Source organism: Sus scrofa, chromosome 2 (assembly GCF_000003025.6).
Source record: "Sus scrofa isolate TJ Tabasco breed Duroc chromosome 2, Sscrofa11.1, whole genome shotgun sequence".
NCBI lineage: Eukaryota > Metazoa > Chordata > Mammalia > Artiodactyla > Suidae > Sus > Sus scrofa.
In genome coordinates this window covers 2,679,299-2,695,807 of record NC_010444.4, presented here as the reverse complement: position 1 = coordinate 2,695,807, position 16,509 = coordinate 2,679,299, and the positions used below count along the sequence as shown (strand labels likewise).

The 16,509-nt window shown below is 59.8% G+C and overlaps 1 protein-coding gene across 1 annotated transcript in view; it reads right to left on the bottom strand.

Annotated features, from left to right (window-relative positions):
• SHANK2 (SH3 and multiple ankyrin repeat domains 2) overlaps window positions 1-16,509 on the bottom strand; it is a 499,107-nt gene that overhangs the window by 321,152 nt on the left and 161,446 nt on the right.

Below are 16,509 nucleotides of genomic sequence, written 5' to 3'. Positions count from 1 at the left end.
CCACCTGACTCCTTCTCATCCTGGGGAATGCCTCTGCCATCGCGCCCTCGTGGGACCACCAGCCCCAGCTGGGCAGCCCCTGTGGCCTCTCCCCTTGCCCCAGGCATTGCTCACAGGAGAGGCTGTGGCCCAAGCTTTTTAAAATATTTTATTTCTTCCTTGTCCATGTTGTTTCTCAGTTTGTCTTTCTTTCCTTCCCTTCCTTCCTTCCTTTTCTTTTTCCTTCGCTCATTCTTTCCCTTCCTTCCCTTTTTCCTTTCTTCTTCCTTTCTCTCTCTCTCTTTTTTTCTTTTTTGGCTGCCCCAGGGCATACAGAGTTCCTAGGCCAGGGATCACATCTGATCTGCAGTTGCGACTTAAGCCACAGCTGCTCCAATGCCAGATCCTTAACCCACTGCGTGGGGCTGGGGGATTGAACCTACAACCCAGAGCTCCCAAGGCACCAACGATCCCACTGCACCACAGCAGGAACTCCCTCTGTCCCATCTTATGAAAAAACAGCCTGTCCTGCTGGTGAGCAGAGATGCTCACACAAGTGGGAGCTCACACAAGTGGGAACTCGTGCTCCAGAGGCAGGTCTGTTGGGCCCTCAGGGAACCGAGTGGCAGAAACATCTTCCTAGGTGTTCCTAGAGGCAGCCCCCTCCCGGGACACGGCCAGACTCAGCCTGGGTGTCAGGCAGGCCCCACTGGCCCTGAGGATGTGGTCCTGGGGGAGCAGAGCCTGGACACCTCCAGGTAAGAGGAGAGACCCCACCATGACTCACCCCTAAAGATGCAGGAGCCGGGAGCTGGCATCCAGGGAGGCAGACGCCAAATTAGTGACATGTCTGTGGACCCCAGAGGGACTGGGAGCTCCAGCCCGTGGGGGAACTGCAGGCAGACCAGGTGTGCCTGAGAGGGGAGTGGGGAGTCCCTGGGGAAGGGACACCCCACCCAGATTCTCCCAAACCCCGAAAGAGACACGTGGGTCCTAGGTTGATTCTGGGAAGCACCCAAATGGTGCCCATGCAGGAGCCAGTGTTGGGGGGGGGGGGTCCTCGGAGGAATCGGGGATGCAGAGGTGCCAGGGCCCTGCAAGTGGTCCAGCGCCACGTGAGCAACTGGCCACAAGCAGGGACAGGGTTCCAGCAACAGTTGGACAGGAGGGTGGCAGCACACGGCCGCCAGCTGGGAGGACGGTGGGCGGGCAGGACCAGACCTGCAGCTGGGCTGCCATCCCCACTCTGCGGCCACAAACACCTCCCCGGCCACGGGCTGTGACAAAGGGGGAGCTCGGCCACGTTGCCTTTGGAAGATGGAGACTGCAGGTCTGGACTCATTCCTCCCGGGCTCCAGAGCCGGCCTGACGCCCACATCTCATCCCAATAAAAGCCTGCCTGTAACATTTACCCAGCAGCAGAGTCATTACTCTGTGACAACAGCTACTGCCTGACCTTTCTGTTCTGTCTCTGTAACACTTCCCAGGAAGGGTTTTGAGTGCTAAGTGTGCACACCCCAGGTACGCGGACAGTGGGTTTCAGCAGCGGTCCCCGGGCTCCCGTGATGTCTGGACCCCTTCCCGCCCTCCGCCCGGACGTCGGTGTATTTGTCACTGCTTGGTTCCATCACCGACTGCTGTCTCTCTTTAAAGTGATCAGTGCCATCTCCGGGTGGTCAGCTGGGTGCAGCTGGCAGGCGGCCCCCCCCCCCGGCTCCTTGGCATTTGATGGCATCACTGAAAACACGAACAGGAAGCTTAACAGGGAGAGTTTTCTTTTCTCAGTGGAGGCTCCCTTTTCTCACTTTCCACAGCGGGGCCAAGAGGTGCCATTGGCACCTGCGTTCACCTGGTAAGGACCCACCTGCCCAGGGTTAGGGTTTTGGGGGTGACACACAGACACAGGGCCGTGGCCCCAGAGCCGCGGCCCCAGAGCCGCGTGATCTGCTCTCGGACAAACCTGGGTTCCCACCCTGTGCCCTCCAGGATAAGTCAGGCCAAGCCATATAACCCCCAGGACTCAGGCTCCCCATCTGTAAAGTGGGGCTAACACTGGCAGAAAGAGTTCCTCCCTCATCACGGCCTCAGGCACGGCTCACACGGGCACCCCTCGGTAGAGCCCCCTGGGTTGACAACTACAGCACAGCGAGGCGAAGGAACTCCCCCAAAGTCCCCGGCCACCCTCTTGGAGCAAAGACGCACCCCATCCTTGGAAGCAGCACCCCAGAAACCCTCAAAAGGCAGAGACCCAGGGCTATTTTAAGGTTACGGACTCTTTTGTTCATTCAGCAAAGACGATGCCAGCTGTGGACGGCGGTGTTTGGTATTGCTGTCGCCTGGCTTTGTCACGGTAACGTGGCACCCGTGCTGCCTATTACGGGCGCCCCTGGTGGGTCTGGGCAGAGCCCTGTAATCAATCATGCGCAGACTCCTGCGGGGCATGGACGGGCGATCCCACGAAGTAGGGTAAATAAAGGCTATAAATAGCCTCGAATCGGTTCAGGTCAATGAGTTATGAACACGCTTTCGCTTCTGAGGTCTTTTTCCGCAGGAAGGGTGCGGATCCTGCCTCTGTCTGAGGGCCGTGGGTCAGGGTGGCTGAAGGGGTGCTCGGTGGCGGGGGCGGGGAGGGCACGGGAGGCAGGAGGTACCTGCTCCCACCATTGAAGTTTGCAGAGGCGGGTGTAGAGCGGAAAAGGAAGGGGGAAAGTGCAGGGGAGACACAGGCAGGAGAGCTGCGCGTGGGGGCTCGGCGGGGAGGACGTGGAAAAGAACGCAGGAAGAGCGGGGTGGGGACCGTGCAGGCCCCTCCCACACCTATGCTTCTTTAGAAATGACAAGTTTAAAACTGAACAGCTTAGAGCCCTTCCTTGTGCTGCCCCCTGGCTGAATCGCACCCTACACACCCTTTACCCGTGAGCTACTGATTAGGCACCGTGGCGCTTCAGGGCCCCTCCAAGGAGATTGAACTCAAAGCCTCTGGGCAAGACAGGAGTGACCAGACCCGTATCACCGCCCCACCCGTCGCACTGTAATGCCCCTCCCTCACCTCGAGCAGCCTGGCCTACTCCTTCCTGCCCCAACTAGGACAGAAATGTGGCCCACTCCCCACCCCGCCTCTATGGCGGGCAATTAACGCCCCCCCACCAACCAGCAGGTGTATCACAGGACCCCTCGTTTCCCCAGCAACCAGCAGGTCAGCAGGCGCATCGCGAGGCCTCTCTCCTCCCTGGGCTGGAAAAACAGACGCGGCCACGCACTCCTTGTCAGCTCTCCCTGATGATGGAGCGTCTCTTATCTCAGGAAACTACGTTCTCTCCATCTCGCCCTTTGCCCAAGAAACTCTTCTCTCTTTTCACCCCAGTACGAGTCTGGAAATTCTTTTCCGACCCGCACGCGCAGACCATGACCGGCACCCGGAACACAGCTGCCTGTGGGTCAAAGACGACAAGCGCGTGATGATTGTTTTTTAGGGACTCTCCTAGGTTGCCCGAATCCTGATCCATGTGCCCCTTTCACACGTCTTTTTGCTTTAGGGAAAATTGAGGTACGCTAACCCAGATCACCAGGGACACGCTGAGATCTCATGACACCAACTCTGACAACTAAGACGCCCCCAAAGAAAGAAGGGGTAATTGCCTTCAACCCTGATTCTTATCCAGAACCCTGTTTTCCCCCCTTTTTACTATAAAACTCCCTGAAATTCTTTCCAATGGAGGCACAGTCTTTAAGGCATCAGCCTGCTGTGGCCTCCTTTGCCTGGAAAAGCAATAAAAGCTATTTTGTGTCCCTTCATCCCAAACCCTGTCTCCGCGTTTCTATTTGGCACCGGTGGACAGAGGCCACATTTTGGTGACAGGAGTGCGCTCCACTGACCACAGTCTTGGTGCACGGGGGCCGGGGAAAGGGGGGACCTGTCCCTGGACCACAGTGGTACCAGCTCGTGGGTGTGGGTCCTCCAAGCCCATCTTAAGTGGCATGAGCTCCTTTGCTTACTGTGGAATCTGGGGTCACGCTGGAGCCTGGCCAGGAGTTGGGGATCTCTTGGCTTTTGCTACAAGGAAGGGAGCCCAGGAGCCCCCCCCCAAGAACCTGCCTCCTTGGGGCGGGGTGAGCACACCTCTGCTCTTCACCCCACACACAGTCATTCCTTCCACTCGCCATCCTCCCTCCATCCCAAACATCAAAGAGACGGAAGCCGGTCACGGGCACCTGTGGGGAGGGGACAGTCCCCAGGTCCCTCTGGTACCTCTGCCTGCTGATGGCGGTCCCCCAGGAGGGGCAACCTGCAGTCGGAACCCATGCAGCTCACAGGCTAAGGCTTGCGGTTCCCCAGTTGGAGAACCGTTGCCATGACAACCGTGGCATCCCAGAACTCGGGGACTATTCTGAGACACTAAGCCACGAGCCTACCTTTGCATGAATTCCATAGGGATAGGTTCCCAGGAGGATGGAGGAAGCCCCCTCCCCGGGAAGGTAGCCGTTAGAGCTGGACGGCAAGAGACAACGGCCCATGGGAAAGAAATGCCTGCGGAGATGAACCCCTATAAAGAGGAACTGTGCCCCCGCACGTCAGCTCCTGTGGCTGCACCTGCCTGGCCGGGAGACTCGGACCCCAACCACCCTCTCACTTTGTGTCCTTTTCCCTCACAATCCTCCCTGCCACAATCACTGGGTCGTGGGACTCGACCCCCAACACACACCCCTTCCTCAAACTGCGTGACCTTCCTTCATCGTCCTCGCCACAAATTCCCACTGTGACCCTTTAAAAGGCTACCTTCTTGTGGTCGGGGCGGGCGCCAGCCGGGCTCAGCCCTCGGTTTCGGACGCCCTGGGAAGTCTCGCTTGCTTTATGACTTGGCCTCGCGCCTTCCTCCTTCGGCGAGCCTGACAGGTACGGCTGGCTCTGAACCCGCTGGCGATCTCGTCTAGACGAGACCCGCGAGCAGCAAGAGGAAGCAGGTCTTCCCACGGTTGACACGGACAGGCCCCCAGGAGCGACATCTGCTCGCGAGACAGGATGCGACGGCCCGAGGCACCTCATGAGCGAAACAAGGAGACAGACACGGCAGGTCTCAGGCTGGAGGCCCACGGGATCCCTCACCCTTCCGCCAACGGCTCGGGGCGGGCTGGGGACGACGCCAACGTCCAGGGCTGTCCCCCGAGAGGGACGCTGGGCTGAACCACCTGGACGCTGCCCTTCCTGGGAATCGCCGCAGTGACCTCGCCAGAGGGCAGCGCCCGTGGCACCACCATCGCCCTCCCTCTCCCCGTTCTCCCCGGCTTTCTGCCAGGTCACACCACCTCAGCTGCGCACCACGACCCTCTGGGCATGAGGACACCAAACGGTGACGCCAACGAGAAGACAGCATGGGTTTGCTGCCGGCCCTAGAGCGTGACCGGTGGCCAGCACACCGGGCACACGATCCCCACCCCCACGGGGCGGTCGGCGACCCAAACACGTGACCAGAAAGGCGGCGGGTCTGGGGAGGGGTAGGAGGTGCCCTGAAGAACACCCACGTCTAGCCATCTCACGCGGCATTTATTGGACGCCCCCTTGGTACCAGGCACTGCGGGCAATGGCCACACCCGACCTGCCGACCACGGCGCCCCCAGCTCTGAGCGACGGGGGAGAAATTCTACTGAAACCATCCAGCCGGGTGAGCATCCAGAGACAGCACCTACTCTCCTGTGGCCACAGGCACGGCCACCCCAGTGCCTGACGGCCTCTCGGCCCGGTCCATCTGCACGTGGACAGAGGCCTGGAGAATTCTAGAAGGTCTCAGAGCCCTTTGCACCCGCTCTTGGTGCACTCTGTCCACTGGTGGAGGGCACGGATTCTAGCAACTGGAATCACTCCCCAGTGAGAAACGAACAAAGCTTATTGCCTGCCCGCCCCCAGTCCCTGGCCACACGCTGTCATGACTCTTCCTCACTAATATTTTCCTCTCTGGAGCTCCCATTGTGGCTCAGTGGGTTAAGAACCTGACCAGCATCCATGAGGATGTGGGTTCGATCCCTGGCCTCCCTCAGTGGGTTAAGGATCCGACATTACCACAAGCTGCATCGTAGGTCACAGATGCGGCTCAGATCTGGCATGACTGTGACTATGGCTGTGGTGTAGACTGGCAGCTGTAGCTCCAACTCCATCCCTAGCCTGGGAACCTCCATATGCCGTGCATGCAGCCCTAAAGAGAAAAACAAGATTTAATTTCTTTCCTGGGCACCAAAAGGACACGGATAAATTCCTACCACAAGAGGCGAAACACGAGGTTCTTAAACGTTTTGCCCTTCTGCGGCTTCACCGCATCGCGTCCGCCTTCCACTAGCTGCACATCTCCACGCGAGAGCAGAGGGCGGGATGGACAAGGCCAAGGTCAGGAGACCTGGGCTCGCCCCCCCGCCCAAGGATGAGCGAGAAGCGTGTGGTTTGGGAGCGTCGTCAGCTGTCTGAGCCACCGTCTGCAGTGACGTCTGCCCGTTCACCTGACCTCGTACCTGCCCTTCTCCGTTCCTCTCCTGCCGTCCTCACACCAATTTAAGGGAAGGGTCGGCTCCCGGCCCGAGCCCTGTCCTCCCCTCCAGGCCACGGGAGCTGCCCTTCCTCTCTCCAGCTCTCCCGAGGAAGAGCCCGCGGGGCCCCCCAAGGTCTGGTCCAGGGGAAGGAAAACGGTGTCTGGGGCTATTTGCTGTCCTTTTCCTGGAGATGCCTCCATCTCCGTGGCCTTGTTTGTTTGTTTTGGCCACCCCGTGGCGTGAGGAGTTCCCAGGTCAGGGAGCAGATCCGAGCCACTGTTTCAACCTATGCCACAACTGCGGGAACACCAGATCTTTAATCCACTGCTGTGCCGTCCTGGGGAGGGAACATGCATCCTGATGCTGCAGTGGAGCCTCCTAGCGACCATACACCCACCCTCTGGAAGGGCATCTGTGCTCGCCCTGCACCCCCACCCCCCCCCGGAGTTGACATGACACTCCCAGGGCCCAGGCAGGAGACCCAGGTCCCGGGATCAGAGGCCGGGCCGCAGAGGCAGACCCTGGGTTTAGAGACCCCGCCCACGCCCCTGACTCACAGACACACATCTGTTTGCACGGATATTCACCGAACTTTCTGGAAATGCAACCACTACATCGCAGTGAAAGAATGTATGCAGTGTTTGGTCCAGAACTTGGCTAAGCCGAGCGCACGACGTCAGGAAACCACAGCACCGGTGGCAGGCACTCGGGTGTCACCGAGGGGTGCTGGCCCGAGGGCATGCGACACCCCTCCCTCTCATGGACGGGCAGGTCACTGTCTGCCCATTCCTCGTTTCCCATAGTCCTTCCAGGACAGTTAAACCCCCACGTGTGTGTTAGGTTGTCTTATCTGTGAATTTCACTCGGAGACAGTGAAAGGTGAAGGTGGTTCATTGGGCTACACAATCGTGGTTGAAAAGGGGCTGGGTCCTGACGCACAAGGACTCACCCGCCTCCGAGGGAGCTGTGCGGGGGTGCTGTGGAGGCTCTAGGGCAGACAGCGGGTCTCGGGGGATGGAGTCGGGGTGGGGCCTTCTCCAGGGGCCCGAACTTCTCAGGACCAGGAAGCGAGCCACTGGGCAGGCCTGGGGACCAGGTCAACTCGGAAAAGGGGAGGGAGCAAGCCTGGGCAAGCAGGTGGGCGGATCCTCCGAGCATCTCAGCCGGGGCCCCTCCGCTCCAGCAGCCACGCCCGTCCCCCAGCCAGGGGGCAGTGCGGCCAGGGACCCACGAGGATGTGTGTCCAGCCTCCGAGGCCTTGTGCACGCGTGAGCGCATAAAGAGGCAGCTGGGGAGGCCTGGAGGGGCCCCAGGGGCAGAACAGAGCAATAGTGACCAAGCAGGGGAAACAGGTAGGACAGGAGGTGGGGGCCCCTGTGCCCTTCGAGAACCAGGACGACCGGTGTCCCCAGGATGACAGCAAACACAGCATCTGGAATGGACCAAGGCCACACTGGACCCCCAGTGGACACTGTCCGGACATCGATGCCGGGAGTCAGCCACACGTAAAAATGCCGTGCCGACAGAACACAACAGCACCCCGCGGTGTCTCAGCCGGGCCCACCCTAGCTGGCACCCAGGCGCATCGGTTGCATTTCAGGATGTGGGGATAAAACGGGAAGACTCGTACACACGGGGGGGAGGGGAGGGAGCTGCAGCAACGAGCACATGACGGACACGGAGAGGAGGAGGATGAAGACCCCGGGGGCAGATGGGACCCTGCAAGGAGGCGGCCACGGGCACGGGGACGGGGATCCGGCCGGGGCAGCCCCCACACACCTCGCAGGCCCCCGGCCCCGAGAGGGAGGTGACACAGGAGCAGAGTCAGCCGTGGCGGGTGACAGCGGGCTGCTGCGTCTGCCGGGGCTTTGCCACGCCTCCCTCCCTCCCTCCCTCCGCAGCTTTGGACATAGTGTCTGGGAATGCAGGCGACAGCTGCGATGGCTGCATCATTCCGGTGACAGGGGAGCCGGGCTTTCCTCAGGGAGCCTCGTTCCCAAGGCTCGCGAGGGCGAGACAGACCCCAAATGCGCCAGTCTGATGAAACGAAACGGGTTAGGAGGGTGGGCTGTCCCCGGACCTGCCGGCCCTACGTGCAGCCGAGGGATGCTGCGTCTCCTTCATATCACCGTCTGCGTGTCATGGTAAGTGCACATTTCACAGCCCCGGGCCAGGAAATCCCAATTCTTCGTTCATATCACATCTATTTTATGGCACAGCAGGCGATAGCTACCAAACAGGTACTTTTTTTTTTTTTTTTTTTTTAAGAATCATGGCTCAATATCAGCACGGATTTCACATTCTCACACACAAGCATGCCCATGCACACGCACCCCCAAAAGCATGCATGAAGAAATCTGTTTGAAAACACCACCCTCTCACCATCATCATTGTACATATCGGAAGCGTAATTACACAGACACTCGGTCTCGAAACCTAGCAACAGTAACCAAGCGTTCCTTGGGCAGCTCATCAGACACCCAAACACACATCAGCTCCATGGGCTTCATTTAAAAAAAAAAACAAAAACCTCTCGCTTCTCTCCCCATAGCTGCAGAAGGACAAGATGTATAAACACAAACCTTGCTCCGCTGAAGAGGCACAGCCCATATCATTCAATCCATCTGACAGTGCATCCCCCCAAACAGCCAGGCAAAACCAAAAATAACAAAGGCTGTAAAAAATAGGTTATCCCAGTCCAAAGCTGATCAGCTTGCAACATGCTTAATCTTTGCACGACTAGGTCGGACTTGAGCACCCCGGCTCCCCAACAGCCTTGCTTTGGGGGACCTCCAACCCATCGCTCAATGCCATTTGCCAACGCTCGATGGCCAAAGCTTTTAAGACCTGCTGGCTTCATGGACTCAGCCACAGCTCAGCACTGGTGGACAAGAAGCGGGATTTACTTTGGTACTCAGGCTGGCGTTTAAACCATCACTTTCTCCGCGCGGGCAAATAAAATCACCCAGTGGAGGTCACATTTAATTTTTGAAAGAGGAAGGGAGTTTAAAAAAAAAAAAAAAAAAAAAGGAACCACAGCATGGGCGAGCGAGCAGCAACACAGACGCTGGCCGCACTGTGAAGGGAACAGTTCAGGACAAGATGTCACCTCTCTTTTAAAGGCATAGGGTTGTATCCACATGGCGTCTTGCATCCGGTTCCGATGCCGCAGACCCCTGCAGGCCCATTCATCTCTTGCCGTGTTTCAGCCCCTTTACCGTCTTTCCCTAAATCCACATGGGAGCCTCTTAGGTGCCCTGATTTCTGCGTTGCACTCTTGGGTCTTTAAAACAAAGGCGCCGTGGCTCCGAGGCAGAGAATGTGGGATCTGTTAAAGGGACTTTTGGAGAAGTCGTCCCACGGATGAGGCTGTTTGCAGAAAGTCAGGGGCACGTGGTGCATTTTAATTTACTCACTCTGCAGCATCTAGATCAACCCCACTCCCAAGGTGGGCTCTGCGAACCCTTCCACCAAAATGCAAACCCAACACGGTGCCACAAAATGCCACCCAACACGATGTAGGCAAAGGCACGCCTTACCCTCAGCTCCTCTCTGAGTTCAGAATCCTGACACGTGAGGCTGGGTTCTCCAAGGTGCCACCCCAGCCCCACAACTGTCTGATAAACAGAACGCTGCCAACAAGCATCACGAGCATCATCTGAGAGCCAACTGCCCCAAGTACGGGACACGCGCCCTGTTCTTCCGTATTCTCCCACGCTGTGGTGTCGCTCAGAACACCTGCTGGAGCTCAAAGTAGCAATCAGGCCCCCGTGCCGTCCCTCCCGGCACCCTCCTGTGATTCCTGAGGCTGCAGCAAGACACAGACGGCCCGTGGAAGTCAAGTTGAAGGCGCCCAGTAATCATACCAGAGGCCCACCCGCCCAAGAGTCCAGGGGCAGCAGAGACTGGCCCTGACCTTGACAGACTCAGATGGCAGTGTCAGCAGACACACAGGATGCGGGGGCGGGGGGGGGGTGAGGGGCCGGGGAAGGCCACGGGGCCACGGGAGCTGGAATGGGAAAGCCATGTGCTCACGGAGCCTCACCCTTGACCCCCGATCTCAGGACCAGCTGGGAGGGTGGAGAATACCACCCCCCAAGCAACCCACTGCCCCTGCCCCTGACCATGCTTGGGGGTGGGCGGATAAAACTTTACACGCCTGCAAATGCATCCAACCCCAGAAATGATTTGCCTACAAGGGCTCTGCTCCTCGGGACCCAACTCCCCAGGCGCCTGGACATCGGGATTCAAGGTCAAGAAGAGAGTGTGGGGAGGGGCTGCACGTGGAGTGGGAGCAGCAGGAGAAAGAGTCTCTCGATTAGCAGATGTCTGCTGAGGCCCCACGGTGCACCAGGCGCTGCAACAGCCTGGAGAGACAGTCACAGCAACTCGAGCGCCCCCAGGTCGATGGCAGCCCCCCAAAGACATGGCTGGGTCCTAACCCTTGGATCCTATCACTGGGGCCTTATTTGGAAGTAAGGCCTTTGCAGGTATAATTTTTTTTTTTAATGACTGTACCTGCGGCACATGGAAGTTTCCAGGCTAGGAGTCGAACGGGAGCTGCAGCTGCCACTATACGCCACAGCCACAGCCACGCCAGATCCGAGCCGCATCTGTGACCTACACCACAGCTCACGGCAACGCTGGATCCTTAACCCACTGAGCGAGGCCAGGGATCCGACCCGCAGCCTCATGGATACCAGTCAGATTCTTAACCTGCTGAGCCACAGTGGGAACTCCTGCAGTGTAATTAACTCGAGGATCCCAAGAAGCGACGGCGCTGGGTTTCGGGTGGGCTCTAAGTGCAGAGATTGACGTCCGTATCGGAAGAGGAGGGGAGGCCGAGACGCAGGGAGGAGGGCCGTGTGAAGGCGGAGGAGGCGCTCCTACAGCCCCAGGAACGCCTGGGGCTGCCAGGGACCAGCAGAAGCTGGGAAGAGGTGAGGAGGGGCCCGGACCCCCGGAAGGACCAGCTCCGCTGACACCGCGACTTTGCCCTCGTGGCTTCCTGAGCCTCAGGAGAAGACGTTTCGGCTCTTTGAAGCCACCCAGTTGGTGGCTTTTGGTTATGGCCCTCCCATCCTCAGGCTCTGAGCGAGCCCACCGGAGGGGAGGGCGGGACAGACAGGTCTGGAGGGTCCTGGATGAAATGGCGATGGCAGGGACCACCCCGGACCTGGGTCAGGCTCTGGGGGCTGCTCTGAGCACCTGCCGTGTGTGCAAGCTCCCCCCAGGCACCCAAATCTGGCACGTGCCGCTTGGCAGTGGGGAGGCTCAGGGGCTTTCGGTCAGCGAGTCAAGAGCCGTCAGGGAGAACAAGGGACCCCCGACTAGGGGATCAACTGCCAGCAGCGCTGAACACTTGCTGGGGTGGGGTGGGGGACAGAAACGCAGCCGAGGTGTCTGGGGACAGGGAGGTGGGGGCGGTGGGCGGGTGCAATGATCAGAGCTGAGTGCGCCGTTCTCCCTTGAACAGCGGTGACGGGCGGTGCCCGCTTTGGAAGGTACAGGGGTCTGTGGTCCTCTCCGCGCGGCTCCCGAACCCAGAGGGCAGGAAGGCGCGGAGCACCCGGCCCCCTGGGTCATCACCCCTAAAGGGCCAGGCCTGGGATGAACGAATGTCTCCGGACCCCCAGACCAGCACGAGGCCCAAGGGGAGAGGACGTGCCGGGAAGATGGTCCTGGCGAGACGGCGGCCGTTCCCCCACCTCCAGGGCTTCTAGGGCTGCTTCCAGGCAGCACAGGGTCGGGGGCGGGGGGACGCCCCGCTTCCCTCCGGAGGCAGGAATTCTTCTGGAGTCTGGAAGGACCCGGGGGGGGGGCAGCGGTGCTAGAGTTCTGAGCCCACCCCCACCTCTGAGGTCCCCACTCAGAGTTCAGGGGCCCGTGGAGGTGGCTCCCCCAGGGCTGGTCCTCCTGCCTCCTGCTCGCGGCCCCTCTCAGGGAGACCTCCCGCGGACCCGACCCCGCAGCGGGCAGCCCTCCCAGTGGGAGAGTCAAGAGTGACATTTCTCCTTGAAACGTGACAACGGAGGCGGAAGCCTGGGGGGACTCAGGACTTGGGGAGAAAACAATGGATTCTGCAGGTTGGAGCTTCTTGGGTGAAGCAGGGAGGCCCTAAAACAGGACTGGCCTCCCAAGCGGGGGAAGGGGCAGCACACCTGGGATAGGGGTGGGGGTCAGGGGTCGTCCTGACGGCACAGGGCGAGGCTGCCGGTCTGCAGGGCCTGTGCCTTCGTCCTGACCTTCCTGAGTCTCAGATGGCCTCTCTGCAGCTTCCAGAGAGTCCTCCGCCACCACTGCCCCCGACCTCTGAACCCAGCTGGGGAGCAGAGTTCAGCGGAGAGATGCTTAATTCTGGCAGCCGCAGAGCACTGGACCTGGCCCCCTGTCAGCTGGCCGGGACCCAGGGACCCTCTGTGTCCCCATCCACCCACCGTGACCAGCCCTGGCTCCACCCCCCACCCCAGCCCTCAGTGCCTGAGGCTCTTGCCTGGGCCCCCCTGTTTTTCTGCGTTCACAGGGAGGCAGGGGGCCTGCTGGTAAAGAGCCCAGAGAGCCTCAGAGTCCCATGGGCCTGACCTCAAAGCCGGGCTCGGCCAGTCACTCCAGTGAATGGGAGAGCCCTGCTGGGGAGGTGTCGCTAGAGCCCTGTCCGCACCCCCTGGCATTCAGTGTGCCCCGGAAACATGCTGGGCTGCTTGCAGCCACAGGCACCTGCACGTGCCCCAGGAGGGTCTGCCCTGGCACAGAGCAGGCCAGAGCTCACGGGAACTTGACCAGGTGGGTCAATACACAGATCGCCTCACCCTGGGAAGGGCCAAGGCCAAGACACGCTCCCGCGGCCCCAGAGTTCCCAAAGGGACTGGGCCTCAGGTGTCTGCAGGCACCTGTTCTTTTTTTTTTTTTTTTTTGTCTTTTTGCCTTTTCTAGGGCCGCACCCACGGCATATGGAGGTTCCCAGGCTAGGGGTCCAATCGGAGCTGCAGCCGCCAGTCTAAGCCAGAGCCACAACAATGCAGAATCTGAGCTGTGTCTGCGACCTACACCACAGCTCAAGGTAACACCGGATCCTTAACCCACTGAGCGAGGCCAGGGGTCGAACCTGCAACCTCACGGACACCAGTCGGATTTATTTCCACTGTGCCACGACAGGAACTCTGCACCTGTTCATTTATGCAACTGAGCTGGTGGCCTGTCCTTTCAGACTGACCCCTGTGCTCCTACTTGCCCTCAAATCCTTGCTTCCAGGTCTGCTTCTGGGGAAACTCAACCCAAATGCCTCGTCTGGTGGCAGGTCCAGCCTCAGTGCCATGGAAAGAGCGACCACATCAGGACCCGGGGAGTGACGGCGCTGGGCACGCAGGCTCAGGAAGGGGTGGCTGTCTCCCCGGGGTTATTCCCCCTCCAGAGCCTGGTCCGCTCTCCGAAATAGCAGGCACAGATCCGCACACAGGACTTAATGAGACTCATGCACAGGCTACAGGGAGGGACGGCCCCAGAATCTCCCCACCATGCACCCAGCATCTGGCCCCGCTGGTAGCAGGGGCAGGTGCAGAGCTGGGGTGGTCCCGGGGGCACAGAGCAACCAACCCATCCAGCGCCAGGGGCTGAGTTAACAGGACGCTGAATCAGATCTGATGTCTGCTCACCGTGCTTCTGAGGCTGAGCATTGAGCGTTATCCGCGTCCAAAGAGGACCCACAGCCCGGGCCCCGTGTCGCCTCTGCGAGGTTTCAGCAGAATCGACTTTGATGGCACAGCTGCTAGTTCTGTCGCACGTGCACAGTCAGCCGACTCAGAGGAGAGAAGAGGTCTCTCTCTCTCTCTCTCTCTTTTTCTTTTTGGAGATGCTGAGAGGCCCCGGCGGGGAAGCACAGATTTTTCCCTACTAACTTTTCCCTGCAGGACACGCTAGGGAAAGTCCTCTGCGCAGGTAACAAGGAGCCTGGACTCCCTGCCTCACTGATTGTAAAAGCTGCTCAGCAGCCTCACGCCGCCTCGGGGCGCACCTGTAAAGGTACAGCAGGCAGGCTTCAAACCTCTGTCCCCGCACCGTGAAGCTCTGAGGGTGCGTGTGCTGGCAGAGTGCTTGTCCCATGGCAGGGAAGGCCCTTTACAGTTTAAATCAATCACTGATCAGATCCAGTGAGTGGTAATTAAATTGTTTTCACCAACAAACAGGTATTACTTGGGGGGGGGGCACACCTGCAGCGTGTGGAAGTTCCCAGGGCAGGGATTGAACCACAGCCACAATAGCGACCGGAGCCACCGTGCTGACACCACCAGATCCTTAACCCGCTAGGCCACCAGAGACCTCTGCTATTTCATCACAAGAAAATCTCTGCGTGTAAAGAAGTGTTTGCATCTCACGGTACATCTCAGCATGGAAGAGACGAGGCAGGAAGCTCCCGGGCCCGGGTTTTAAAATGGGCAGTTTTGAGTAGGATGGGTTAGTGTCTGGGGCAGGAGGGGGCATGAATCTGCAGGGCCTGGCTTGGGGGCGGGGGCAGAGTCCCCAGTCTCCCATGAAGGAAGCTCCTTCATGCCTCCCTTTGGGAGGTGGGTCCCCGTCGCAATTGCTCTGTGAGCATCATGAGGGCAGCCCCGAGCTGTAACCACGGCAGAAACTCAGAGATCCAGTCCTGGGGCCACGAACCATCCCGGAGCCATGGGCAGGGCCTGCACCCCTCTCTTTGCTGCCTGCCCTGGTTGATAGAGTTCCGACCCCCTTTGCAGCAAGCGGTGTTTTCAGATGTCAAGCCAGCCCTACCCTGCTGTCCTGCTCTCTCGGACTGGGCAGTGGGGGGAACATCGCGGGCACTGGGGGAGCTCAGCTCATTATCTTTTTTTTTTTTTTTTTGGTCTTTTTAGGGCTGCACCCATGGCACATGGAGGTTCCCAGGCTAGGGGTCGAATTGGAGCTGTAGCTGCTAGCCACAGCCACAGCAACGTGGAATCCAAGCCTCATCTTCGACCCACACCACGGCTCACGGCAATGCAGGGTCCTTAACCCACTGAGCGAGGTCAGGGATCGAACCCACAACCTCATGGTTCCTAGTCGGATTTGTTAACCACTGCGCCACGACGGGACCTCCTCAGCTCATTTTCTAAATCACTCTGCGGACGTTAACGCATCCATCTCCATCTCTGTTGGAGATGCTGATGCGGCTGCGGTGGAGGCCTGCAGCTCAGAGCAATTAAGCGGTTTGCCCTGGCTCGCGGGAGGTCTCGCGTCAGCATCAGGGGCAGCCCTGGGGAGGCCCTGATGCCCGGCCCCAGGCCTCCAGGGACACGAAGCAAGGATCCGGCTCTGCATCCCTGTGCGGACCTCAGAGGCAGCTGGGCGCCAGCCAGACATTGGACACGGTAAAGACGGGACAGCCAAACGCACGGGTTCAATCCCCGCCAGCACCAAACACGGGGGAGCAGCGCAGGCAACGAGACACAGACGCCCTCGGGCTCCTCCTCCAGGCGCCTGGGAGCCCCGCTGCCCACCCCCTCGAGGGGAGGGCGCCGTCTGGAAATCTCACCGCGGCCGGTCCAGTGGGACTGCTCCCCGCTGCAGGTCCTGTGTAAGCCCGGGGCTGGAGGAAACAGGCCAGCGGGCTCCTCCAAGATGCAGGATGGGCCCGTGGGGCGGCGGGAGAGAGGAGGCGCCCCAGACACGGTCCTCCTGGTTGGCACGAGGGGGACTAGAAAGGGGGGTGGTGGTCAGCACAGTGGCCGGGGACAGAGGGCACGATGAAGAGGAGGCAGAGCGAGGGGAGCTCCTGGCTCCTTCTTGCCTCACTCTGTGGCCGTCTCTTCTTTCAAAGGAAATTGCGCATGAGACAGAAGCTTCCATGAACCCACTCAACTAGCTGCAGAGTCATCTGACGCGCTGGCGGGACGGCGGGGCACGGCCCGCGTCCGGGTTCCCTGTCCCAACCCTCCCCCCCGCCACGAGGTAAGGAAACGGAGCAACAGCGGCAGGAAAAGGGCGAGGAGGATGCTTTCCGTCACGTCCTGCTGA